Source organism: Mus musculus, chromosome 3 (assembly GCF_000001635.26).
Source record: "Mus musculus strain C57BL/6J chromosome 3, GRCm38.p6 C57BL/6J".
Taxonomy (NCBI): domain Eukaryota; kingdom Metazoa; phylum Chordata; class Mammalia; order Rodentia; family Muridae; genus Mus; species Mus musculus.
In genome coordinates, this window is record NC_000069.6 from 24,069,748 (window position 1) to 24,096,716 (window position 26,969).

Sequence of the window (26,969 nt, forward strand, 5' to 3'; positions counted from 1 at the left end):
AGTGAAATGGCTAATCCTCCTATGAGGTACCTGTGACCCCTGCCTGAGCACTTGTGTTGGTCTTGAGAGCAGCAATGGCATGGCAGAAACTATGTAGATGAAAGAAGAAATTCTCTTCCAGTGGATCTGGAAGCTTAAAGCAATCCAAGTACTACAATGATCTGTCAGGCTGAGGATTGGTCAGAGTATAGTTCTCCTAGTTTTCAAGTGGTAGAGAACAGACAGGCTTATATCTACAGGTCTTTTAATGAGTGTGAATCCTATCAATTAGGGCTCCACTCTCATGCCCCAGTTTCCTCCTGGAATGGTGCTACTATTTTCAAATCCTCCCACATTGTGGGTTCTATGTATCAAAGTGACATCAGAGACTTCTCCTCTTGGATTCCTTGCACTATTCTGGATGTTCCATCCAGTCTAATGATTATGTGTGCTTTCCCATTTAACCCATAAAGAAGGGAAGAATCACTCAGTTCTTATTCAAAGTGTCATTTGACCACAAAAATAAAAAAATTTAAATGATGATTTAAAATAATATAGTATATGATAACTGTTCCAATATCTTTGCTTCTTTGAAAGACTCTTATCAAGTTTGATGCTGGTCATTTTCATGTTAAACCTATTTCTTCCTGAATTGCAAACTTAACCTAGAGCAGCAAACTCCATAGCCATTCCCCAACACTACTCAGATTACCTCTAAGTGCAACTGAGAGTTTACTAGAAAAATACAGCACTGCATCAAATGACCTGTGGCTAGCACACTAGCTCCAAGTACATTCACCCAGAATACTGTCCCCACAGGAGCTCTAATGACCAGAACAGGATATGGATTTTATGTCTTTGTGAAGGATAACCAGTCTGGACTCACATGCTGTTCCATGCTGAAGAACCGGCTGACATAACATAACTCGGGCTATTATTTCAGCAGCCTTCTTGAGGTCTGTCTTAAATAGCTTCGCCAGCCTCACAGGCACTGCTATTTTAAATAATATGGTGTCAGCACTTCCGTGATAGATACCAGCTGCCAAGCATTAATAAAAAAATAAAAAATAAAATAAAATAAAGCCCAAAAACCTAACTGGTTTTCAAATAAACACTGGTTTAGGCTGCAAATATTTTTGATGAAATATTTAAACAAACATCTTTGATGAAACAATGTAATAACTTCCCTTTTCAAAAATAAACATTTGGAAGACTAACCCAGAAAGATGAAACAGCTGGAATTGTTTTGCATACTTAGTAGTGCCAACAGGATGTAGGACAAAGTTTGCTATTCTGCCTGTGACCAGGGTTGCAGGGCAGTTGTAAATCACATAGGAACTCTGAAGTTTCATACAGGTAATTCATTTAATTTTAGGAGGACATGGGGAGAAAAGGCCAGAAAAAAAAATGCACACTTAGCAAGCAGGAGGGCAAAGGATGGGGACAGCATAGTAGCACACATTACCATTTCAAGCAAGTGAAGTGCTGAAACTGATAAATCGGACAGAGGAAGAAACACCATCAGCAGTAATATGTCTAAGTCTGACAGATAGAGTCATTGCCACATAGGTTTAAAGCCCTACACAGAGATAAGGGGGAGCAAAGAAAGAACTTCACTGGAGGGAGCCCAGCAGAAACTGGCAGGCCACTGTTGTATCTACGCAACACAATGCTTGGCAGCTGCCCAAATGCTAATCTTATTCCCCACTCAATGCCAGCCATTAGCCTTTGGGCTTCTCTGTGTCATACACAAGGACCACTATCTTGTTTAATGCACCACAGTCTTACCATCACATCTTCTTTAACACTATATGTTCTTGTGGGTTTTTTTTCCCTTATGTCATACATGGTCCTAAAGGCAAAAAAAAAAAAAAAGAAAAAAAAAAAAACTATTTTATGCCTTTTTTCGCTGTCTTTGAATAGGTTAGTAAAATAAAATAATACAAAGGCTTGTAAATGTTTTGTCAGCCCAGCAACACCATGCTTTTTGTTTTGCCTTGTCTTGGTTTGGTTTGGTTTGGTTTTTGATTTTTGTTTTTGTTTTTGTTTTGTTTTGTTTTATTGTGTTTTTTGAGGAGAGGGAACCCCTTATAAACACTAAGAAACACATGGACACTGTGCCAAAGATGATACAGGGACTTTGAGTTTGGCTGACATAATTCCATGCATCATCAAAACAATTCTGAAAGAAAATTCTTTTAACTGTTATTTGTTTTGTTGGGGTTTTTTGTTTTTATTTCTTGGAAATTTTTGGAAATTTTCTTCCAAGCAATCCCTGCTGGGATGCGCTGTCAGGGTCATAAAATGTGCACCAAGCATATTCCCAGACAGAGGTGTTGGAGGTAAATATTAAAGAACCAGTATAGCAAAGTCAGGATCCCCTAGAGTAATACAGGTAAGCTGGAGGGTTTGCCTTTTTAAATAAAGTTTTATTTTTTCAGATATGCATTTCAACAAAGGCATCAATCTCTGTTTTTAGAAATGTGTCTTTATGGCGCTTACTATACTTGCACCAGCCTTGACCTTAGAGAATAGAATTATATCTGATGATATAAGCTGGAGTATGTCTTCTTATGGGAGAATTAGGAGGCATGCAGGCAAAGCCTATGGAGTACTCACATAAGTGTTATAAATTAGCTTTGCTACTGAAGTAATAAACGCAAACAGCATCTTCAGTAAATCTCTTTAAATTTGTTTTCTCTGGCTTTTAAAGTGCAAAAACTTCATCGTGGGAAAGCAAAAGCTTTTTTATTGTGGTTTTATCATTTAGACCCTTGTCCGAAAAATGGGAAGAATAATTCTAGACTGTTTCATAAATATTGAACTTTGTGAAATAGGTTTCTCTCATGTGTTTACTTAAGGTACAATAAGACAAAAATCTTTTCAATTTTTCCTTGATACCAGCTTATCTAAATTATAACTAAAAATACCTGAGAAATTGAACTGTATACTCATTATCATAACATCTCATGGATTTTTAGCATGGATGGATATATATATATATATATATATATATATGTCAATATATATATATATGATATATTGATATAGAACCACTATATAAGTGGTTTCCTGTATATATAAGATATATATATCTTATATATTAAGCTATGTTTTTCTTTTTCTTAATTTTTTTATTATTTAAATGCATTTTATACATCAAATATATTAAGAATATTGACTATTCTGGGAATCAAATGATACATAAAAATTATTCAGTTTTTATATTTATATCCTTTCATACCCCAAAAATATTATTAATGAATATTTAATATTATCCATAACTGAGGATCATATGTCTAATGTTGAACACTGAATTGTTTCAAAACATACAAATATTCTTTGGGAGTTAAACAAAGTAAAAGAACATAAAATATTAAAAATTAATTATGAATAAATATATTCAAAGCCCTTATATGATACCTGACATAGTGAGAGAATATTTAAAGCACATTATATGTCTGTGTACATTGTCTAACAATCAGTTTACTTAAAAAAGATAATCAGTGTTTCTAGAAGAGAAATTATTGTATCAGTAATTATATTTTAAAAGTTTCAAAATAGCAAAAACTCATTGAAGGTAAACATTAAGAAAATGCTAATTTTAAGCACACTGAGAAAAATTATCAATATTTCCATGATGTTTGTAGAACGTGATTTTAATATTTTCAACTGTTACTATTCAACAAACAAAATGATTATTTTAAGATATATTTGATGGTTGTGTCTCCCTTTTCATTTCTGATTTTATAATTTGGATTCTATTTCTGTGCCCTCTGGTTAGTCTGGCTAAGGGTTTATCTATCTTTTTGATTTCCTCAAGAACCAGCTCCTGGTTTTGTTGATTCTTTGTATAGTTCTTTTTCTTTCTATTTGGCTGATTTCAGCCCTGAGTTTGATTATTTCCTGGTGTCTACTCCTCTTGGGTATATTTGCTTCTTTTTGTTCTAGAGATTTCACATGCACTGTCAAGCTGTTAGTGTAAGCTCTCTCCAGGTTCTTTTTGGAGGCACTCAGAGCTATGAGTTTTCCTCTTACCTCTGATTTCATTGTTTCCCATAAGTTTTGATATGATGTGTCCTCATTTTCACTGAATTCTAAAAAGCCATTAACTTCTTTCTTTATTTCTTCCTTGACCAAGTTATCACTGAGTAGAGTGTTGTTCAATTTCCATGTATACGTGTGCTTTCCTTTCTTTTTGTTGGTGCTTAAGACCTAAGTTCGTGGTGATCTGATAGGATGCTTGGGATTATTACAGTCTTCTTGTATCTGTTGAGGCCTGTTTTGTAACCACCTATATGGTCAAATTGGAAAAGGGACTGTGAAGTGCTGAGAAGAAAGTATATTCTTTTGCTTTAGGATGAAATGGTCTATAGGTATCTGTTAGATGCATTTGGTTCATAACTTCGATTAATTTAACTGTGTCTCTGTTTAGTTTGTTTCTACGATCTGTCCATTGTGGAGAGTACATGTTGAAGTCCCCAACTATTACTGTGTGGGGTACAATGTGTGTTTGGAACTTTAGTAAAGTTTCTTAATGATACCCTTGCATCTGTAGCATAGATGTTCAGAATTGAGAGTTCATCTTGGTAGATTTTTACTTTAATCAGTATGAAGTTTCCTTCCTTAACTTTTTTGATAACTTTTGGCTGAAAGTCAATTTTATTCAATATTAAAATGGCTACTCCAGCTTGTTTCTTGGGACCATTTGCTTGGGAATTATTTTCCAGCTTTTTATTCTGATGTAGTGTTTTTCTTTGTTACTGAAGTATGTTTCCTGTGTGCAGCAAAATGTTGGGTCCTATTTATGTATCCAGACTGTTAGTCTATGTGTTTTTATTGGGGAACTAAGTCCATTGATGTTAAGAGATATTAAGAAAAAGTGATTGTTACTTCCTCTCATTTTTGTTGTTAAAGGTGGAATCCTGTTTGTGTGGCTATCTACTTTTGGGTTTGTTGAAAGAAAACTTTCTTGCTTTTTCTAGGGTGTAGTTTCCCTCCTTCTTTGGTGTTTTCCATCTATTATCCTTTGTAGGGCTGGATTTATGGAAAGATACTCTGTAAATTGAGTTTTGTCATTAAATATCTTGATTTCTCCGTCTATGGTAATTAACAGTTTTGCTGGATATAGTAGTGTGGGCTGGCATTTGTGTTCTTTTAGGGTCTGTATGATATGTGCCCAGGCTCTTCTGGCTTTCACAGTCTCTGTTGAGAAGTCTGGTGTAATTCTGATAGGTATGCCTTTATGTGTTACTTGGGTTTTTTTTCCCATATTGCTTTGAATATTCTTTCATTGCTTAGTGCACTTGGCGTTTTGATTATTTTTATTAGATATTATCTTTATTTACTTTTCAAATGTTATTCCATTTCCTGGATTCTCCTATGAAAATACCCTATTCCATCCCCACCCCCCTGCTCACAAATCTACCCACTCCCACATCCCTGTCCTGGCATTCCCCCACACTGGGGCATCAAGCCTACACAGGACCAAGTGCCTCTCCTCCCACTGATGCCCAACAAGGCCATCCTGTGCTACTATGTGGCTGGAGTCATGGGTTCATCCATGTGACTCTTTGGTTGGTAGTTAAGGCCTTGGGAGCTCTAGGAGTACAGGTTGATTCACGTTGTTGTTCCTCCTATGGGGCTGCAAACCCCTTCTGTTTTCCAGTCCTTTCTCTAGCTCCTCCATTGGGGACCATGTGTTCAGTCCATTGGTTGGCTGTGAGGATCCACTTCTGTAATTCTCAGGCACTGTCAGAGCCTCTCAGGAGACAGCTATACCAGGCTTCTGTCAGCAAGCACTTGTTGGCATCTTCAATAGTACCTGGGTTAGGTAACTGCTTATGGGATGGATACCCTCGTTGGACAGTCTCTAAATGTCCTTTCCTCCACACTTTGTATCTTCTCCAATGGGTATTTTGATCCCCTTTCTAAGAAGGACCAAATTAGCCCCACTTTGGTCTTCCTTCATGTGGTCTACGAACTATATCTTGGGTATTCGGGCTTCTTGGCTAATATCCACTTATCAGTGGGTGCATACCATGCATGTTCTTTTGTGGCTGGGTTACTTCACCCAGGATATTTTCTAGTTCCATCCACTTACCTAAGAATATCATGAATTCATTGTTTTATGTAACCATTCATCTGTTGAAGGACATCTGGGTTCTTTCCAGACTCTGACTATTATAAATAAGGCTACTATGAACATAGTGGAGCATGTGTCCTTGTTATATATTGGAGGATTTTTGCCTATATGTCCAGGAGTGGTATAGCTAGGTCCTCAGGTAATACTATGTCCAATTTTTGGAGGCTCTATCGATCTGATTTTTAGAGTGGTTGTATCAGCTTGCAATCCCACCAACAATGGAGGAGTGTTCCTTTTTCTCCACATCTTCTACAGCATCTGCTGTCACCTGAGTTTTTGATCTTAGCCATTCTGTCTGGTATGAGGTGGAATCTCAGGGTTGTTTGATTTACATTTTCCTGATGACTAAGGATGTTGAACATTTATTTTTGTGCTTTTTTTGGCCATTCGTTATTCCTCAATTGAGAATTCTTTGTTTACCTCTATACCCAGTTTTTTAATAGGGTTATTTGATTGTCAGGAGTCTATTTCTTGAGTTCTTTTTTATATATTGTATATTAGCCCTCTATCAGATGAAGGGTTGGTAAAGATCTTTTCCTAGTCTGGTAGTTGCCATTTTATACTACTGACAGTGTCCCTTGCCTTGCAGGAGCTTTGCAATTTTATGAGATTCCCATCTGTCTATTATTGATCTTAGAGCATAAGCTATTGGTGTTCTGTTCAGAAAACTTTCCCCTTTACCGATGTGCCTAAGGCTCTTCCCCGTTTTTTTTTTCCTATTAGTTTTAGTGTATCTGGTTTTATGTGAATGTCCTTGATCCACTTGAACTTGGGCTTAACCAAGGAGATAAGAATGGATCAATTTGCATTCTTCTATATGTTAACCTTCAGTTGAACTAGGACTATATTTTGAAAGGGCTATCTTTTGATTATTATGTAATGGTAAGGCTTTCTTTTCTGACCTGGGGGAGTCATCTTGGTTCCTGGATCCCCCAGAAACTAGTCTGCACAGGTGAGAGTGTGGACTACAGAAGCTAACAGCTTCTGGAACAGGCAGAAGCGACATAGCTTCTTGGGCAGACCCCATTTCGGGCTCCAGACATCTGGGCACCTTAGCTTCCAGAGGAGAAGTGTCAACCCCACCCAGGAGGGCTTTGCCTGAGCCCCTGGTGGAGCCATCTCTGGTCCAAGAACTCTCAGAGACTAGAATGTGTAGGTGAGAGTGCCGACTACAGAAGCTACACAGCTTCTGGGACAGGCAGAAGCTACACAGCTTCTGGGAAAGGCCCTGTTGTCAGACCCAACTCACCCCAAAACTATATAAAAAATTCTATCCAGAAGGAATAAATGTTATGAGAATTACTCTATCATCTGAGAACATCTATTGCACAATAGCTGTAACACTGCCTGGGCAGAGAACGAGAAACTCCCTATACTCTGCTCACTAGCTTCCTCCTCTCAGGCTGTTACATCTGTTTTGCCTGGAAGTTGTATTGTGCTGATGACATCAATAGAAATTGCTTATAGCTTCCAAGTCCACTGGTTAAGCACACTTGGAAATGATGACTCTCCTTATAATGAACAGTGGTGAATTTAAAAACTCAGCTGCCCCAAACACAGAAAATAAGTAACAGATGTGGGCTTAGCCAAAAAACAAACAAACAAACAAACAAACAAACAAACAAACTTATACAACTCCTTCTAAATCTCAAGAAAGATTTTAGAAGAGGAATTTGAAAGTACATTAAGAGATAGGGTGAAGATCCATGGACCATCATTTCCTAGACATGATACACCTACTATGATCATTAACTCACACCAATTGTAGTGAACCCTGCTAAGACCACTGAGGACCAGCCTTATAGACAGTCAGGCAAGGCAGGGTATGGATGTAGGTGGAAAGGCACAGAATCCCACTTTCATGTCTTAACTATAAATAGACTGGGAGACGGAGGCATTACTGACTCTAGTTTTCCACTCTCTGTTGAGGCAATCAACAGCCCAAGGATGCTTCTGCAACAGCAGTCATGCAGATGTCCTTGTTTAACACAAGTTTCCAAGACACAAAAGAAGACAGATATAAAGGAAAGATATTTGTGGGGAGAATGTAAGAGAGCGTGGGCTGAGAACGGTCATTATGCAAGCCAAATGCAATAAATTTAAGCAAACTTAAATTTAAAAATTAAAACTAAATTAAAACTAAATGGAAAGTGTTAAAGGAAATTTAAATATTAGAAGTTAAGGGCTATTTTTGCTGTTGCTAAAGCTGATTGAGGTTAGATCTGAAAAAATTAAATGATGGTAGCAATTTTTATTAAATATCTAGGAGCTCAGAATTATAAAGTTGTACCTTTCTGAAAATTAGAGGGACTGATTCATTCAAATACCTTCAGGTTTTCTCCATGAATACTAACATGTAGTTTAAAGCTATTGCTGGGATCCCTGAGTGCTGCAATGTACATAAACACACTATTTTTTTTTTTTTTGAGCAGCAGAAAAACACCTGCATGCAGCTGTCTAAGCTGAGCATCACCAACCTCCAGCTGTTTCTGAGATGCAGAAGTACCATAATGTGTACTAACTATACCGGTCTAGCAGAGTTAGCAAAGGAAGGAACAACTGATAACAGATAAGCTTAACATGCTAAATCCCAATGATTTATAGTACAGAGAGAGTTTTTTGGTTGTTGTTTAAAGTGTTAATGTAAGGTGTATTTCATTTTATGCTAAACATGCAACATAGATATCACTTGGAGTTTTTACTATTAAATTCATCTGACATTTTTAAAGGTTGCTATTGCTAAGATGACAATGATGGGAAAAACTTGCTTAAGCTTTCACATCTCTGTTTATTATTGAAGGAACTGAGGTTGGGAACTAAATAGAGCACCAACATATAGGCAGGAGCTGATGCAGAGGCAATAGAAGGGTGCTATTTACTGGCTCACTGCTAATGGCTTGCTCAGCCTGCTTTCTTGTAGAACCCAGAACCACAAGCCCAGGAGTAGCACCACCCAAAAAGGTTGGGCCCTTCTCAATAAGTCATTGATTAAGAAAATGGCTTGCCTACAGCCACATTCTATGAGCATGCTTTCTCAATTGAGACTCCCTTCCCTTAGGTAATTATTGCTTATACCAAGTTGACATAAAAATCATCCAACACAGTTTTCTAAATGAAATTACATTTTGATAGGTTACAAGTTTTTTTTTTAAAGTAAATTGTACTAGACCATTCAATAGGGTACATTCATTAATTCCTTTTAAAATATCTTATTATTGCATCTAACAATCTTACATTTTAGTATCATCCCATATAATCTATCCAAGAGAGGTTTTGTAAAAATACCATAATGTTATTATATATAATATGGTATACATTTTGATATATTTTTTAAAATAGGGAATGGTGACCCAGTTTTATTTCTATTGTGATAAGAACTCTGACCAATCGCAACTTGTGGAGCAAAATGTTTATTTAAGCTTACAATTTATAATCCATCACGAATGTAAATTAGGCTAGGGATCTGTAACTGACCATTGAATAAGGGTAATTAGTGCCTTGATTTTCATGGCTTGCTCATGGTTGGTCTTGTTGTTGTTTGTTTTTTCCTTGTTTTAAATACTGCACAGATGGCTGTCATTGTGTCAAGTTGAAAAACAAAATAAAATAAAGCAGCTAATTGCATAAATAATTAAGAGTGGGCTAAATACCCCATACAGTAAATGCTTGAATTTGTATCTCATGGCTCACTGAACTGAAAGTGATTATGAGGCTAGCAGTATGAAAAGTATTTTTACAAAGTAACAACAGACCAGTCTTGAAAATATAGCACCCTCCTCCCCCAGATTAATTGCATTTATTTTCAAATTTTGTGGGACCTTCTCATTACACTAAGAATAAAGCCCAAACTGGCCCTAGGGCTTGTAAAGTCAAGGTTAACATTGCTTTTAGGGGCTTCCTCTCCTCACACTTATAGTACTGTAGGGGTCTGTAGCCTCCCTCAGCCTGAAGCAGGTTGAGCCAGACCTTGAAGTTGTTGCCACTAAGGAGATTACCTAGGGTGGAGCCTTCCTCCGTAGATCACTCTATTGTTCAGCCATTGCTGCTGTTCCTCCTGCTGAGAGGCCGCTGAGCTATTCTGGAGACTACACCCTATCCTGCACATTGTCACCTGCAGCTGGTTCCAAGCTCCAAGAATGAATTGGCAGGAATGGGACTCTCCCGCCCTCCTTTATAAGCACATTTGCCATTAAACTTTTGAGCTTTTATCAGGAATCTTAACTTAGTTCCATTTTTCTCTCGACCACCTAATTCCCTTCTCTTTTCAGCCCTGACTTGCCTCCCAGGTGAAACCAGGTTCAAGTGAGCTGCAGGTCGGCTTCCAACAGGGGTCCAGCTGAGAGTATGCCAGAAAATTAAAATCTTAATGTAAGTATTCTAGAAACTCATCTAAGAGGGTTTCTGGGATTTTGGGATGGAGGGTGGTGTTGATATCTATTTATTTATTTACCTCATGACATGGGCAGTTACAACCCTTTTAGCATGTCTTAAATACTAGCATATTATATTGCTTAGCTATCATTTGATAACCACTGTTGACTTTATTATTAACCCTATTAACTGTTATCCGTTTCTCTCAACATGTATGTAGATACATGCATCAGGAGTCCAGATTTTACATTCTGGTACATAGGAGATGCCACACATTTCTCCAATTAATGAATGAATAATTATATTGTAATTGAAACATTTAAGGTTTTATACACACACACACAATAAATAAAAATTCATGCTCATTATATAAAGGTCTTTTGTGATTAAAGCACTCAGGTATTATTACCATCTACAAACAGCCTCAAGTTTTGTAAACGAAAACCAGTTCCAAGAATAAGAATCAATTTCAGTTGTACAATTAAACAATGTAAATATCATGAAACCAAACATTTACAAAGAATTCCAAAGGTATTTACTGATGGAATGTTATTTATTTTGGCAACTACAAGTTCTCTATGGAAGAAGTAGAGGGCTGGAGGTTTTACTGAGTTACAGAGCATTTGCAGGGCACTAGTAACAAAGCTTTGCTCAAGAGACAGTATGGCTTCATAAACAATCAGCTCTCTTGTGTGACTAGCAGTGATACCCACTGGAAAGAAAATATCCATGCAGAAACACTTGGAAAGATTAAGTGACAAAGCTACTGCTTGGCCCATTAAAAAAAGAAGAAAAGGGATCACAGAAACATTTAGCAGAAGCTAGTTTTAGGAAAAAATTAAAACATCTTACTTTTTTTACTTTTGAGAGAGGAGCTCTGACTTCTCCTGATGATAATAGTTTGACTTATAACGAAGAAAGCACAAGACCTCAACCTTCACAAAATATGGTGAGTTATTCATTACAGAACTTACAAAGTACTAAATGGAGTGCAGTTGAGAACAGATTACTGGCATTTCTAGATTGATGCTAGCTTCCAGATAATCCTACTTATCAGTTATTGTGTTAAATTACTAATGATCTGGGTGAGAGACAAAATATTTTTGTTTACTTTTTTTTATTTGACATGCTTAGAAAATATGATCTGAGCTGTCAGCATAAACTGAAAATTATTATTCACATTTGAGGAGGCATACTTTACATTGACTCAACTGTCCACAACTCCTTCTGTACAGTGAATATATTGGAAGGCATGAAAGAAAAAGAAACTTTAAATGGTTGGAACCAAGGTTGATTTGGTTGAGCAAGATTAATTGATTCAGTCTATAAATGTTCCTTAAAAGTGAAAAAGGGTGAGATTATCAAAATTTTGCAAACAGCACTATGTCTTAAAGTATCTACTAGAAATTAAATGAGATCATATACCCAATTGAATTAAGCAATTAATACTATGAAATTCTATCATATGTAAGTAAATGATTGAATTTCAAATCCATGAAAATTATTTATAATCTGCAGTGTTCATTAGCACATGCTTCCAAATTTATAAAATTGTATGAAAATGCAACAGACGTAAAGTTATTAGTATAGCATGTGGAACATGCTTCACATCTTACACTTTTATTGCATTTTTCTCCTAAAATATCTATAAGACCAATGATAAAAAAACACATATTCATATAACATGTCTTTAAGAACTAACAAAGAGGAAAATTTTCAGTTTTGAAAAGCACATAGAGTAACCATTCTAATATCTAATAAAATTGACTTCCAACCCAAAGTCATCAAAAAAGACAAGGAGGGTCACTTCATACTCATCAAGGTAAAATTTTCCAAGAGGAACTCTCAATTCTGAATATCTATGCTCCAAATGCAAGGGCAGCCACATTCATTAAAGAAACTTTAGTAAAGTTCAAAGCACACATTGTACCTTACACAATAATAGTGGGATACTTCAACACACCACTTTCATCAATGAACAGATCATGGAAACAAAAACTAAACAGGGACACAGTGAAACTAACAGAAGTTATGAAACAAATAGATCTGACAGATATCTACAGAACATTTTATATATATATATATGTATATATATATATGGATATACCTTCTTCTCAGCATCTCATGTTACCGTCTCCAAAATTGACCACATAATTGGTCACAAAACAAGACTCAACATATACAAAAATATTGAAACTGTCCCAGGCATCCTATCAGATCACCATGGAATAAGGCTGATTTTCAATAACAAAATAAATAATAGAAAGCCAACATTCACGTGGAAACTGAACAACACTCTTCTCAAAGATACCTTGGTCAATGAAGGAATAAAGAAAGAAAGACTTTCTGGAGTTTAATAAAAATGAAGCCATGGAGTGGAACACAGCTTCTGCTCCAATCCAATTGCACGGGACCTGAGACTGCATTAATTAGGGAAGCAGAAAACCGGGCCTGATCAGGGTCACAAGTCCCTTCCTGTCCATGCCAGCACTGGGGCGGCTTGGGCATGGAGTCTGCGGATGCCCCCAAGGACACCACAGGACTCTCCACTGGATCATAGGACCTCTGGTGAGTGGATCACAACTTCTGCAAGGAGGCAGGTTCAAACACCAGATATCTGGGCACCTTCCCTGCAAAAGGAGAGCTTCCCTGCAGAGAGTACTCTGAACACTGAAACTCAGGAGAAACCTAGCATCCCAGGTGTGCTGATAGAGGCTAACATAATCACCTGAGGAACAAGCTCTAACCAGAGACAACTATAACAACTAACTCCAGAGATTACCAGATGGCGAAAGGAAAATGTAAGAATCTTACTAACAGAAACCAAGACCACTCACCATCATCAGAACCCAGCACTCCTACCCCACCCAGTCCTGGGCACCCCAAAATACCCGAAAAGCTAGACCCGGATTTAAAAGCATATCTCATAATGATGGTAGAGGATATCAAGAAAGACTTTAAAAACTCACTTAAGGAAATACAGGAGAACACTGTTAAACAGGTAGAAGACCTTAAAGAGGAAGAAGAAAAATCCCTTAAAGAATTGCAGGAAAACATGACCACATAGGTGAAGGAATTGAATAAAACCATTCAAGACCTAAAAAGGGAATTAGACACAGTAAAGAAAACCCAAAGTGAGGCAACACTGGAGATAGAAACCCTAGGGAAGAAATCTGGAACCATAGATGCCAGCATCAGCAACAGAATACAAGAGATGGAAGAGAGAATCTCAGGTGCAGAAGATTCCATAGAGAACATCGGCACAACAATCAAAGAAAATACAAAATGCAAAAAGATCCTAATGTAAAACATCCAGGAAATACAGGACACAATGAGAAGACCAAACCTTCGGATAATAGGAGTAGATGAGAATGAAGATTTTCAACTTAAAGTGCCAGAAAATATCTTCAACAAAATTATAGAAGAAAACTTCCCAAACATAGAGAAAGAGATGCCCATGAACATACAAGAAGGCTACAGAACTCCAAATAGACTGGACCAGAAAAGAAATTCCTCCTGACACATAATAATCAGAACAACAAATGCACTAAATAAAGATAGAATATTAAAAGCAGTAAGGGAAAAAGGTCAAGTAACAAATAAAGCAGGCCTATCAGAATTACACCATACTTTTCACCAGAGACTATGAAAGCCAGAAGATACTGGACAGATGTTATACAGTAAGAAAACACAAATGCCAGCCCAGGCTACTATACCCAGCCAAACTCTCAATTACTATAGATGGAGAAACCAAAGTATTCCATGACAAACCAAATTTACAAATTATCTTTCCACGAATCCAGCCCTTCAAGGGATAATAACAGAAAAAAAAAACAATAAAAAAAAAACAATACAAGGATGGAAACCATGCGCTAGAAAAAGCAAGAAAGTAATTCATCAATAAAACAAAAAGAAGACAGCCACAAGAACAGAATGCCAACTCTAACAACAAAATTAATATGAAGCAATAATTACTTTTCCTCAATATCTCTTACTATCAATGGACTCAATTCCCCAATAAAAAGACATAGACTAACAGGCTGGCTACACAAAAAGGACCCAACATTCTGCTGCTTACAGGAAACCCATCTCAGGGAAAAAGACAGACACTACCTCAGAGTGAAAGGCTGGAAAACAATTTCCAAGCAAATTGTCTGAAGAAACAAGCTGGAGTAGCCATGCTAATATCGAATAAAATTGACTTCCAACCCAAAGTTATCAAAAAAGACAAGGAGGGACACTTCATACTCATCAAAGATAAAATCCTCCAAGACAAACTCTCAATTCTGAATATCTATGCTCCAAATGCAAGGGCAGCCACATTCATTAAAGAAACTTTAGTAAAGCTTAAAGCACAAATTGCACCTCACACAATAATAGTGGGAGACTTCAACACACCACTTTCATCAATGAACAGATCATTGAAACAGAAACTAAACAGGGACACAGTGAAACTAACAGAAGTTATGAAACAAATGGACTTAACGGATATCTACAGAATATTTTATCCTAAAACAAAAGGATATACCTTCTTCTCAGCACCTCATGGTACCTTCTCCAAAATTTACCATATACTTGGTCACAAAGTAGGCCTCAAAAGATACAAAAATATTTAAATTGTCCCATGCATCCTATCAGACCACCATGGACTAAGGCTGATCTTCAATAACAACATAAAAGATGGAAAGTCAACATTCACTTGGAAAATGAACAACACTCTTCTCAATGATACCTTGTTCAGGGAAGGAATAAAGAAAGAAATTAAAGACTTTTTACAGTTTAATGAAAATGAAGCCACAACATATGCAAACTTATGAAAAACAATGAAAGCATTTCTAAAAGGAAAACTCATAGCTCTGAATGCCTCCAAAAAGAAACTAGAGAGAGCACACACTAGCATCTTGACAACACACCTAAAAGCTCTAGAACAAAAGGAAACAAATTCACCCAAGAGGAGGAGACAGCAGGAAATAATCAAACTCAGGGAAGAAGTCAACCAAGTGTAAACAAGAAGAACTATTCAAAGAATCAACCAAACAAGGAGCTGGTTCTATGAGAAAATCAATAAGATAGATAAACACTTAGCCAGACTCACTAGAGGGTACAGGGACAGTATCCTATTTAACAAAATCAGAAATGAAAAGGGAGACATAACAACAGATCCTGAAGAAATCCAAGATACCATCAGATCCTTCTACAAAAGGCTATACTCAACAAAACTGGAAAACCTGGAAGAAATGGACAAATTTCTAGACATATACCAGGTACCAAAGTTAAATCAAAATCAAGTTAACGATCTAAATGGTTCCATATCCCCTAAAGAAATAAAAGCAGTTATTAATAGTCTCCCAGCCAAAAAAGGCCCAGGACCAGATGGGTTTAGTGCAGAGTTCTATCAGACCTTCAAAGAAGATCTACTTCCAGTTCTGCACAAACTATTACACAAAATAGAAGTAGAAGGTACTCTACCCAACCCACTCTATGAAGTCACAATTACTCTGATACCTAAACCACAGAAAGATCCAACAAAGATAGGGAACTTCAGACCAATTTCCCTTATGAATATCTATGCAAAAATCCTCAATAAAATTCTCGCTAACCGAATCCAAGAACACATTAAAACAATCATCCATCCTAACCAAGTAGGTTTTATTCCAGGGATGCCGGGATGGTTCAATATACAGAAATCCATCAACATAATACATTATATAAACAAACTCAAAGACAAAACCCACATGATCATCTCCTTAGACATGGAGAAAGCATTTGACAAAATCCAACACCCATTCATGTTAAAAGTCTTGGAAAGATCTGGAATTCAAGGTCCATATCTAAACATGATAAAAGCAATCTACAACAAACCAGTAGCCAACATCAAAGTAAATGGTGAGAAGCTTGAAGCAATCCCACTAAAATCAGGAACTAGACAAGGCCACCCACTTTCTCTCTGCCTATTCAACATTGTAATTGAAATCCTAGCCAGAGCAATTCGACAACAAATGGAGATCAAGGGGATACAAATTGGAAAAGAAGAAGTCAAAATATCACTTTTTGCAGATGATATGATAGTACATATAAGTGACCCTAAAAATTCCACCAGAGAACTACTAAACCTGATAAACAGCTTCAGTGAAGTAGCTGGATATAAAATTAACTCAAACAAGTCAATGGCCTCTGTACACAAAGGATAAATAGGCTGAGAAAGAAATTAGGGAAACAACACCCTTCTCAATAGTCACAAATAATATAAAATACCTTGGTTTAATTCTTACTAAGGAAGTGAATGATCTGTATGAGAAGAACTTCAAGTCTCTGAAGAAAGAAATTAAAGAAGATCTCAGAAGATGGAAAGATCTCCCATGCTCATGGATTGGCAGGATCGATATAGTAAAAATGGCTATCTTGCAAAAAGCAATCTACAGATTCAATGCAATCCCCATCAAAATTCCAACTCAATTCTTCAACGGAAAGAGCATTCTGCAAATTCATCTGGAATAACAAAAAACCTAAGATAGCAAAAACTCTTCTCAAGGATAAAAGAACCACTTGTGGAATCACCATGCCTGACCTAAAGCTTTACTACAGAGCAATTGTGAAAAAAACTGCATGGTGCGGTTATAGGGACGGACAAGTAGACCAATGGAATAGAATTGAAGACCCAGAAATGAACCCACACACTTATGGTCACTTGATCTTCGACAAGGGAGCTAAAACCATCCAGTGGAAAAAAGACAGCATTTTCAACAAATGCTGCTGACACAACTGGCAGCTATCATGTAGAAGAATTCGAATTGATCTGTTCCTATCTCCTTGTAGTAAGGTCAAATATAAGTGGATTAAGGAACTCCACATAAAACCAGAGACACTGAAACTTATAGAGGAGAAATTAGGGAAAAGCCTCGAAGATATGGGTGCAAGGGACAAATTCCTGAATAGAACAGCAATTCTATTATGCTGTAAGATTGAGAATTGACAAATGGGACCTCATAAAATTGCAAAGCTTCTGCAAGGCAAAAGACACATTCAATAAGACAAAAAGGCCACCAACAGATTGGGAAAGGATCTTTACCCATCCTAAATCAGATAGGGGACTAATATCCAACATAGATAAAGAACTCAAGAAGGTAGACTCCAGAAAATCAAATAACCCCATTAAAAATGGGGATCAGAGCTAAACAAAGAATTCTCACCTGAGGAATACCAAATGGCTGAGAAGCACCTGAAAAAATGTTCAACATCCTTAATCATAAGGGAAATGCAAATCAAAACAACCCTGAGATTCCACCTCACACCAGCCAGAATGACTAAGATCAAAAATTCAGGTGACAGCAGATGCTCTCGAGAATGGGGAGATAGAGGAACACTCCTCCATTGTTGGTGGGATTGCAAGCTTGTACAACCACTTTGGAAATCAGTCTGGTGGTTCCTCAGAAAATTGCACATAATACTACCAGAGTATCCCGCGATACCACTCTTGGGCATATATCCAGAAGATGTTCCAACCGGTATGAAGCACACATGCTCCACTATGTTCATAACAGACTTATTTATAATAGCCAGAAGCTAGAAAGTACCCAGATGCCCCTCAACAGAGGAATGGATACAGAAAATATGGTACATTTACACATTGGAGTACTACAGAGCTATTAAAACAAATGAATTTATGAAATTCCTAGGCAAATGGATGGACCTGGAGGGCATCATCCTGAGTGAGGTAACCCAATCACAAAGGAACTCACACAATATGTACTCACTGATAAGTGGATATTAGCCCAGAAATTTAGAATACCCAAGATATAAGATAAAATTTGCAAAACACATGAAACTCAAGAAGAATGAAGACCAAAGTGCGAACACTTTGCCCCTTCTTAGAATTGGGAACAAAAACAACCATGGAAGGAGCTACAGAGACAAAGTTTGGAGATGAGAAGAAATGATGCACTGTCTAGAGACTGCCATACCCGTGGATCTATCCAATAATCAGCTTCCAAACGCTGACACCATTGCATACACTAGCACGATTTTGCTGAAAGGACCCAGATATAGCTGTCTCTTGTGTGACTATGCCAGGGCCTAGCAAACACAGATGTGGATGCTCACAGTCAGCTATTGGATGGATCACAGGGCTCCCAATGGAGGAGCTAGAGAAAGTACCCAAGGAGCTAATGGGATCTGCAACCCTATAGGTAGAACAACATTATGAACTAACCAGTGCCCTGGAGCTCTTGACTCTAGCTGCATATGTATCAAAAGATGGCCTAGTCGTCCATCAATGGAAAGAGAGACCCATTGGACTTGCAAACTTTATAAGCCCCAGTACAGGGGAACGCCAGTGCCAGAAAGTGGGAGTGGGTGGGTAGGGGAGTGGGGGGGGGAGGGTATGGGGGACTTTTGGGATAGCATTGGAAATGTAAACGAGGAAAATAACTAATAAAATATTTAAAAAAAAGAATTTCAGGTAGACATTTATTTCTTATTGCTGTGACAAAATATCTGATCAAAGTAAGTAAATAAAGAAGGGCTGATTTGTCCACTCCAGCCCCGGGCTTCCTGGCCAGCAGAGTTGCCTGACACCCGCAAGGGCCCACACAGGATTCCCCACGGGATCCTAAGACCTCTGGTGAGTGGAACACAGCGCCGGCCCCAATCCAATCGCAAGGAACCTGAGACTGCGGTACATAGGGAAGCAGACTGCCCGGGCCTGACCCGGGGCAAAAGCCCCTTCTGCTCCACTCGAGTCCCGGGCTTCCTTGCCAGTGGAGTCGCCTGACACCCGCAAGGGCCCACACGGGATTCCCCACGGGATCCTAAGACCTCTAGTGAGTGGAACACAACTTCTGCCAGGAGTCCGGTTTGAACACCAGATATCTGGGTACCTTCCCTACAAGAAGAGAGCTTTCCTGCAGAGAATACTCTACCCACTGAAACTAAGGAGAGTGCTACCCTCCCAGGTCTGCTTATAGAGGCTAACAGAGTCACCTGAAGTACAAGCTCTTAACAGAGACAACTATAACAGCTTGCTTCAGAGATTACCAGATGGCGAAAGGCAAACTTAAGAATCCTACTAACAGAAATCAAGACCACTCACCATCATCAGAACGCAGCACTCCCACCCCACCTAGTCCTGGGCACCCCAACACAACCGAAAATCTAGACCCAGATTTAAAAACATTTTTCATGATGATGATAGAGGACACCAAGAAGGACTTTCATAAGTCACTTAAAGAATTACAGGAGAGCACTACTAAAGAGTTACAGGCCCTTAAAGAAAAGCAGGAAAACACAGCCAAACAGGTAGAAGTCCTTAAAGAAAAACAGGAAAACACATCCAAACAGGTAATGGAAATGAACAAAACCATACTAGAACTAAAAAGGGAAGTAGACACAGTAAAGAAAACCCAAAGCGAGGCAACGGTGGAGATAGAAACCCTAGGAAAGAGATCTGGAACCATAGATGTGAGCATCAGCAACAGAATACAAGAAATGGAAGAGAGAATCTCAGGTGCAGAAGATTCCATAGAGAACATCGACACAACAGTCAAAGAAAATACAAAATGCAAAAGGATCCTAACTCAAAACATCCAGGAAATCCAGGACACAATGAGAAGACCAAACCTACGGATAATAGGAATTGATGAGAATGAAGATTTTCAACTTAAAGGGCCAGCTAATATCTTCAACAAAATAATTGAAGAAAACTTCCCAAACATAAAGAAAGAGATGCCCATGATCATACAAGAAGCCTACAGAACTCCAAATAGACTGGACCAGAAAAGAAATTCCTCCCGACACATAATAATCAGAAATCAAATGCACTAAATAAAGATAGAATATTAAAAGCAGTAAGGGAGAAAGGTCAAGTAACATATAAAGGAAGGCCTATCAGAATTACACCAGACTTTTCACCAGAGACTATGAAAGCCAGAAGAGCCTGGACAGATGTTATACAGACACTAAGAGAACACAAATGCCAGCCCAGGCTACTATACCCGGCCAAACTCTCAATTACCATAGATGGAGAAACCAAAGTATTCCACGACAAAACCAAATTCACACAATATCTTTCCACGAATCCAGCCCTTCAAAGGATAATAACAGAAAAGAAGCAATACAAGGACAGAAATCACGCCCTAGAACAAACAAGAAAGTAATCCCTCAACAAACCAAAAAGAAGACAGCCACAAGAACAGAATGCCAATTCTAACAACAAAAATAAAAGGAAGCAACAATTACTTTTCCTTAATATCTCTTAATATTAATGGACTCAATTCCCCAATAAAAAGACATAGACTAACAAACTGGCTACACAAACAGGACCCAACATTCTGCTGCTTACAGGAAACCCATCTCAGGGAAAAAGACAGACACTACCTCAGAGTGAAAGGCTGGAAAACAATTTTCCAAGCAAATGGTCTGAAGAAACAAGCTGGAGTAGCCATTCTAATATCGGATAAAATCGACTTCCAACCCAAAGTTATCAAAAAGGACAAGGAGGGGCACTTCATACTCATCAAAGGTAAAATCCTCCAAGAGGAACTCTCAATTCTGAATATCTATGCTCCAAATGCAAGGGCAGCCACATTCATTAAAGACATTTTAGTAAAGCTCAAAGCACACATTGCACCTCACACAATAATAGTGGGAGACTTCAACACACCACTTTCATCAAGGGACAGATCGTAGAAACAGAAACTAAACAGGGACACAGTGAAACTAACAGAAGTTATGAAACAAATGGACCTAACAGATATCTACAGAACATTTTATCCTAAAACAAAATGATATACCTTCTTCTCAGCACCTCACGGGACCTTCTCCAAAATTGACCATATAATTGGTCACAAAACAGGCCTCAACAGATACAAAAATATTGAAATTGTCCCATGTATCCTATCAGACCACCATGGCCTAAAACTGATCTTCAATAACAACATAAATAACAGAAAGCCAACATTCACTTGGAAGCTGAACAACACTCTTCTCAATGATACCTTGGTCAAGGAAGGAATAAAGAAAGAAATTAAAGACTTTTTAGAGTTTAATGAAAATGAAGCCACAACGTACCCAAACCTTTGGGACACAATGAAAGCATTTCTAAGAGGGAAACTCATAGCTCTGAGTGCCTCCAAGAAGAAATGGGAGAGAGCACATACTAGCAGCTTGACAACACATCTAAAAGCTCTAGAAAAAAAGGAAGCAAATTCACCCAAGAGGAGTAGACGGCAGGAAATAATCAAACTCAGGGGTGAAATCAACCAAGTGGAAACAAGAACTATTCAAAGAATTAACCAAACGAGGAGTTGGTTCTTTGAGAAAATCAACAAGATAGATAAACCCTTAGCTAGACTCACTAAAGGGCACAGGGACAAAATCCTAATTAACAAAATCAGAAATGAAAAGGGAGACATAACAACAGATCCTGAAGAAATCCAAAACACCATCAGATCCTTCTACAAAAGGCTATACTCAACAAAACTGGAAAACCTGGACGAAATGGACAAATTTCTGGACAGATACCAGGTACCAAAGTTGAATCAGGATCAAGTTGACCATCTAAACAGTCCCATATCACCTAAAGAAATAGAAGCAGTTATTAATAGTCTCCCAGCCAAAAAAAGCCCAGGACCAGACAGGTTTAGTGCAGAGTTCTATCAGACCTTCAAAGAAGATCCAATTCCAGTTCTGCACAAACTATTTCACAAAATAGAAGTAGAAGGTACTCTACCCAACTCATTTTATGAAGCCACTATTACTCTGATACCTAAACCACAGAAATATTCAACAAAGATAGAGAACTTCAACCAATTTCTCTTATGAATATCGATGCAAAAATCCTCAATAAAATTCTTGCTACCCGAATCCAAGAACATATTAAAGCAATCATCCATCCTGACCAAGTAGGTTTTATTCGAGGAAAGCAGGGATGGTTTAATATATGAAAATCCATCAATGTAATCCATTATATAAACAAACTCAAAGACAAAAACCACATGATCATCTTGTTAGATGCAGAAAAAGCATTTGACAAGATTCAACACCCATTCATGATAAAAGTTTTGGAAAGATCAGGAATTCAAGGCCCAAACCTAAACATGATAAAAGCAATCTACAGCAAACCAGTAGCCAACATCAAAGTAAATGGAGAGAAGCTGGAAGCAATCCCACTAAAATCAGGGACTAGACAAGGCTGCCCACTTTCTCCCTACCTTTTCAACATAGTACTTGAAGTATTAGCCAGAGCAATTCGACAACAAAAGGAGATCAAGGGGATACAAATTGGAAAAGAAGAAGTCAAAATATCACTTTTTGCAGATGATATGATAGTATATATAAGTGACCCTAAAAATTCTACCAGAGAACTCCTAAACCTGATAAGCAGCTTCAGTGAAGTAGCTGGATATAAAATAAACTCAAACAAGTCAATGGCCTTTCTCTATACAGAGAATAAACAGGCTGAGAAAGAAATTAGGGAAACAACACCCTTCTCAATAGTCACAAATAGTAAAAAATATCTTGGCGTAACTCTAACTAAGGAGGTGAAAGTTCTGTATGATAAAAACTTCAAATCTCTGAAGAAAGAAATTAAAGAAGATCTCAGAAGATGGAAAGATCTCTCATGCTCATGGATTGGCAGGATCAACATTGTAAAAATGGCTATCTTGCCAAAAGCAATCTACAGATTCAATGCAATCCCCATCAAAATTCCAACTCAATTCTTCAACGAATTAGAAGGAGCAATTTGCAAATTCATCTGGAATAACAAAAAACCTAGGATAGCAAAAAGTCTTCTCAAGAATAAAAGAACCTCTGGTGGAATCACCATGCCTGACCTAAAGCTTTACTATAGAGCAATTGTGATAAAAACTGCATGGTACTGGTATAGAAACAGACAAGTAGACCAATGGAATAGAATTGAAGACCCAGAAATGAACCCACACACCTATGGTCACTTGATCTTCGACAAGGGAGCTAAAACCATCCAGTGGAAGAAAGACAGCATTTTCAACAATTGGTGCTGGCACAACTGGTTGTTATCATGTAGAAGAATGCGAATTGATCCATACTTATCTCCTTGTACTAAGGTCAAATCTAAGTGGATCAAAGAACTTCACATAAAACCAGAGACACTGAAACTTATAGAGGAGAAAGTGGGGAAAAGCCTTGAAGATATGGGCACAGGGGAAAAATTCCTGAACAGAACAGCAATGGCATGTGCTGTAAGATGGAGAATTGACAAATGGGACCTAATGAAACTCCAAAGTTTCTGCAAGGCAAAAGACACTGTCAATAAGACAAAAAGACCACCAACAGATTGGGAAAGGATCTTTACCTATCCTAAATCAGATATGGGTCTAATATCCAACATATATAAAGAACTCAAGAAGGTGGACTTCAGAAAATCGAACAACCCCATTAAAAAATGGGGCTCAGAACTGAACAAAGAATTCTCACCTGAGGAATACCGAATGACAGAGAAGCACCTGAAAAAATGTTCAACATCCTTAATCATCAGGGAAATGCAAATCAAAACAACCCTGAGATTCCACCTCACACCAGTCAGAATGTCTAAGATCAAAAATTCAGGTGACAACAGATGCTGGCGAGGATGTGGAGAAAGAAGAACACTCCTCCATTGTTGGTCGGATTGCAGGCTTGTACAACCACTCTGGAAATCAGTCTGGCGATTCCTCAGAAAACTGGACATAGTACTACCGGAGGATCCAGCAATACCTCTCCTGGGCATTTATCCAGAAGATGCCCCAACTGGTAAGAAGGACACATGCTCCACTATGTTCATAGCAGCCTTATTTATAATAGCCAGAAGCTGGAAAGAACCCAGATGCCCCTCAACAGAGGAATGGATACAGAAAATGTGGTACATCTACACAATGGAGTACTACTCAGCTATTAAAAAGAATGAATTTATGAAATTCCTAGCCAAATGGATGGACCTGGAGAGCATCATCCTGAGTGAGGTAACACATTCACAAAGGAACTCACACAATATGTACTCACTGATAAGTGGATATTAGCCCCAAACCTAGGATTCCCAAGATATAAGGTACAATTTGCTAAACACATGAAACTCAAGAAGAATGAAGACTGAAGTGTGGACACTATGCCCCTCCTTAGAATTGGGAACAAAACACCCATGGAAGGAGTTACAGAGACAAAGTTTGGAGCTGAGATGAAAGGATGGACCATGTAGAGACTGCCATATCCAGGGATCCACCCCATAATCAGCATCCAAACGCTGACACCATTGCATACACTAGCAAGATTTTATTGAAAGGACCCAGATGTAGCTATCTCTTGTGAGACTATGCCGGGGCCTAGCAAACACAGAAGTAGATGCTCACAGTCAGCTAATGGATGGATCACAGGGCTCCCAATGGAGGAGCTAGAGAAAGAACCCAAGGAGCTAAAGGGATCTGCAACCCTATAGGTGGAACAACATTATGAACTAACCAGTACCCCGGAGCTCTTGACTCTAGCTGCATATGTATCAAAAGATGGCCTAATCGGCCATCACTGGAAAGAGAGGCCCATTGGACATGCAAACTTTGTATGCCCCAGGACAGGGGAACGCCAGGGCCAAAAAGGGGGAGTGGGTGGGTAGGGGAGTGGGGGTGGGTGGGTATGGGGGACTTTTGGTATAGCATTGGAAATGTAAATGAGCCAAATACCTAATAAAAAATGGAAAAAAAAAAAAAAGAAGGGCTGATTTCAGCTTCGGCTTCAAGCGGTTTCTGTGTGTCAGGGTCAGGCATTCCTAGCAGAAGCAGAGGAACATTGCTGTTCACATCACATCTTTAGTCAGGATGCCGAAGGATGAGTGCTTGGACTTCATCTTTTTTTGCTTTTGATTCAGTCTGTCATCTACCCTATGGAATAATGTAATTCTGCATCATTAACCTACTCTGGAAGCATCCCCATAAATATGCCTAGGGGACTGTTCCCTTGGCAATTCTAAATTCAGTCAAACTGACAGCTTAAGTTGACAATCACTCTTCATTACTGGTGTTTCTTATTTTCTGTTTTGATGACCAAATCATAAAAAGTTCATTATATTTAAACTAATTTACCAAATGGAGCATTATTAGTGATTATGTATTTATGTTCATGTCTACATGCACATACACACACACCCACCCACACACACACACATGCAAACACATCAAACAGATTCTGATTAAAAAGACTTTTTAAAAATGTCCAACTCCTAATTATCCCAAGCTCATCTTCCTCTGCAAAACTCATTCTGAGGAAGTTTGCATTCTCCCTGTTCTTTTTCTTCTACTTTGATACTCTTGTATTTGAAAAAAAGAATCACCTGGCTATATTTCTTCTAAATAAAACGCCATAAATCTAATGTTTTAAAAAAATTATAAATGTTCCTTCAAAGAGCATATTCTGATGAGCAAAGGTTCTATCCATGTGATGTGTCACCTGAACCTCTCTGCACAGAAATACTTGTTAAGAAGCCTTAGACTGACTCAAGTTCATTCCTGTTTCTCTGTCATTGTATAGTCCAATTACATTACTGAATTCCAACATGTCTGCACACACAGATCTAGAATACAATTAAACCCACCCACCCACACACTCCATTCTGTCACAATGTATAGTCTATAAGATAAGGAATTTAATAGCAATATATAGCCATTTTTTTCTTTCTCTTGTTATTGAAGAATCTTAGAGTCCTTGACTCTATATAGCTTCATAAACAGCATAAAGCATCTACTGTCAGTGGTTTTACCTAATTACCTACTAATATTTCTCAGAGTCATCCTACAACCGAAGCAAATAACTTTTCTCCTCTTACTTTCTTAATTTTATTCATCCCGAAAGTGAAGATTCAATGTAATTGAGCCAGTTACCATAGACAATATATATTGCTATATATTTTCCAAACTGTCTCAAATAATTTTAAAGGAGCATACATTATTTTTTACTCAATGGCTGTTTGTTTACTTCTCCTTCAAGAAGAAGGAGGTGGAGGAGGAGGAGGAGGAGGAGAAGAAGAGGAAGAACTCAGAGAGCAATAATAATTCACAGGAACAAATGTAGTTTCATTATAATGTAGTTTCAATATTATGAAATGTAGTTTCATAATAAAGGGGATAGGCAATATGGATCACTGGTTAAGAGCCCTTGCTATTCTTGCAGAGGATCTGTGTTTCATTCCTGTGGCATACCCATGATTCCAATTTCAGAGAATCCAAAGCCCTCTTCCAGATTCCATGGGCATATACAGACACAGAGGTTCACATAAATAAAAATAAACATTATCTAAATAAAATTTTATAAAGCTATATTGAAACAATACATAAATAGTATACTTTGTAAAAAATATCCAAAATTATACATTGCAAAAATATTTTCTCACTATAAAATATTGTATTACGTTTTTACTATTCTATTATTTCTGAACCTATGTTAATAAAAAATTAAAACATTGGTTATTCTATGA

At 37.8% G+C, this 26,969-nt stretch overlaps 1 protein-coding gene across 3 annotated transcripts in view; it reads right to left on the minus strand.

The window, feature by feature from the left end:
* The window catches only part of Naaladl2 (N-acetylated alpha-linked acidic dipeptidase-like 2), a 1,346,047-nt gene that overhangs the window by 271,645 nt on the left and 1,047,433 nt on the right, over positions 1-26,969 (minus strand). The window lies entirely within an intron of this gene.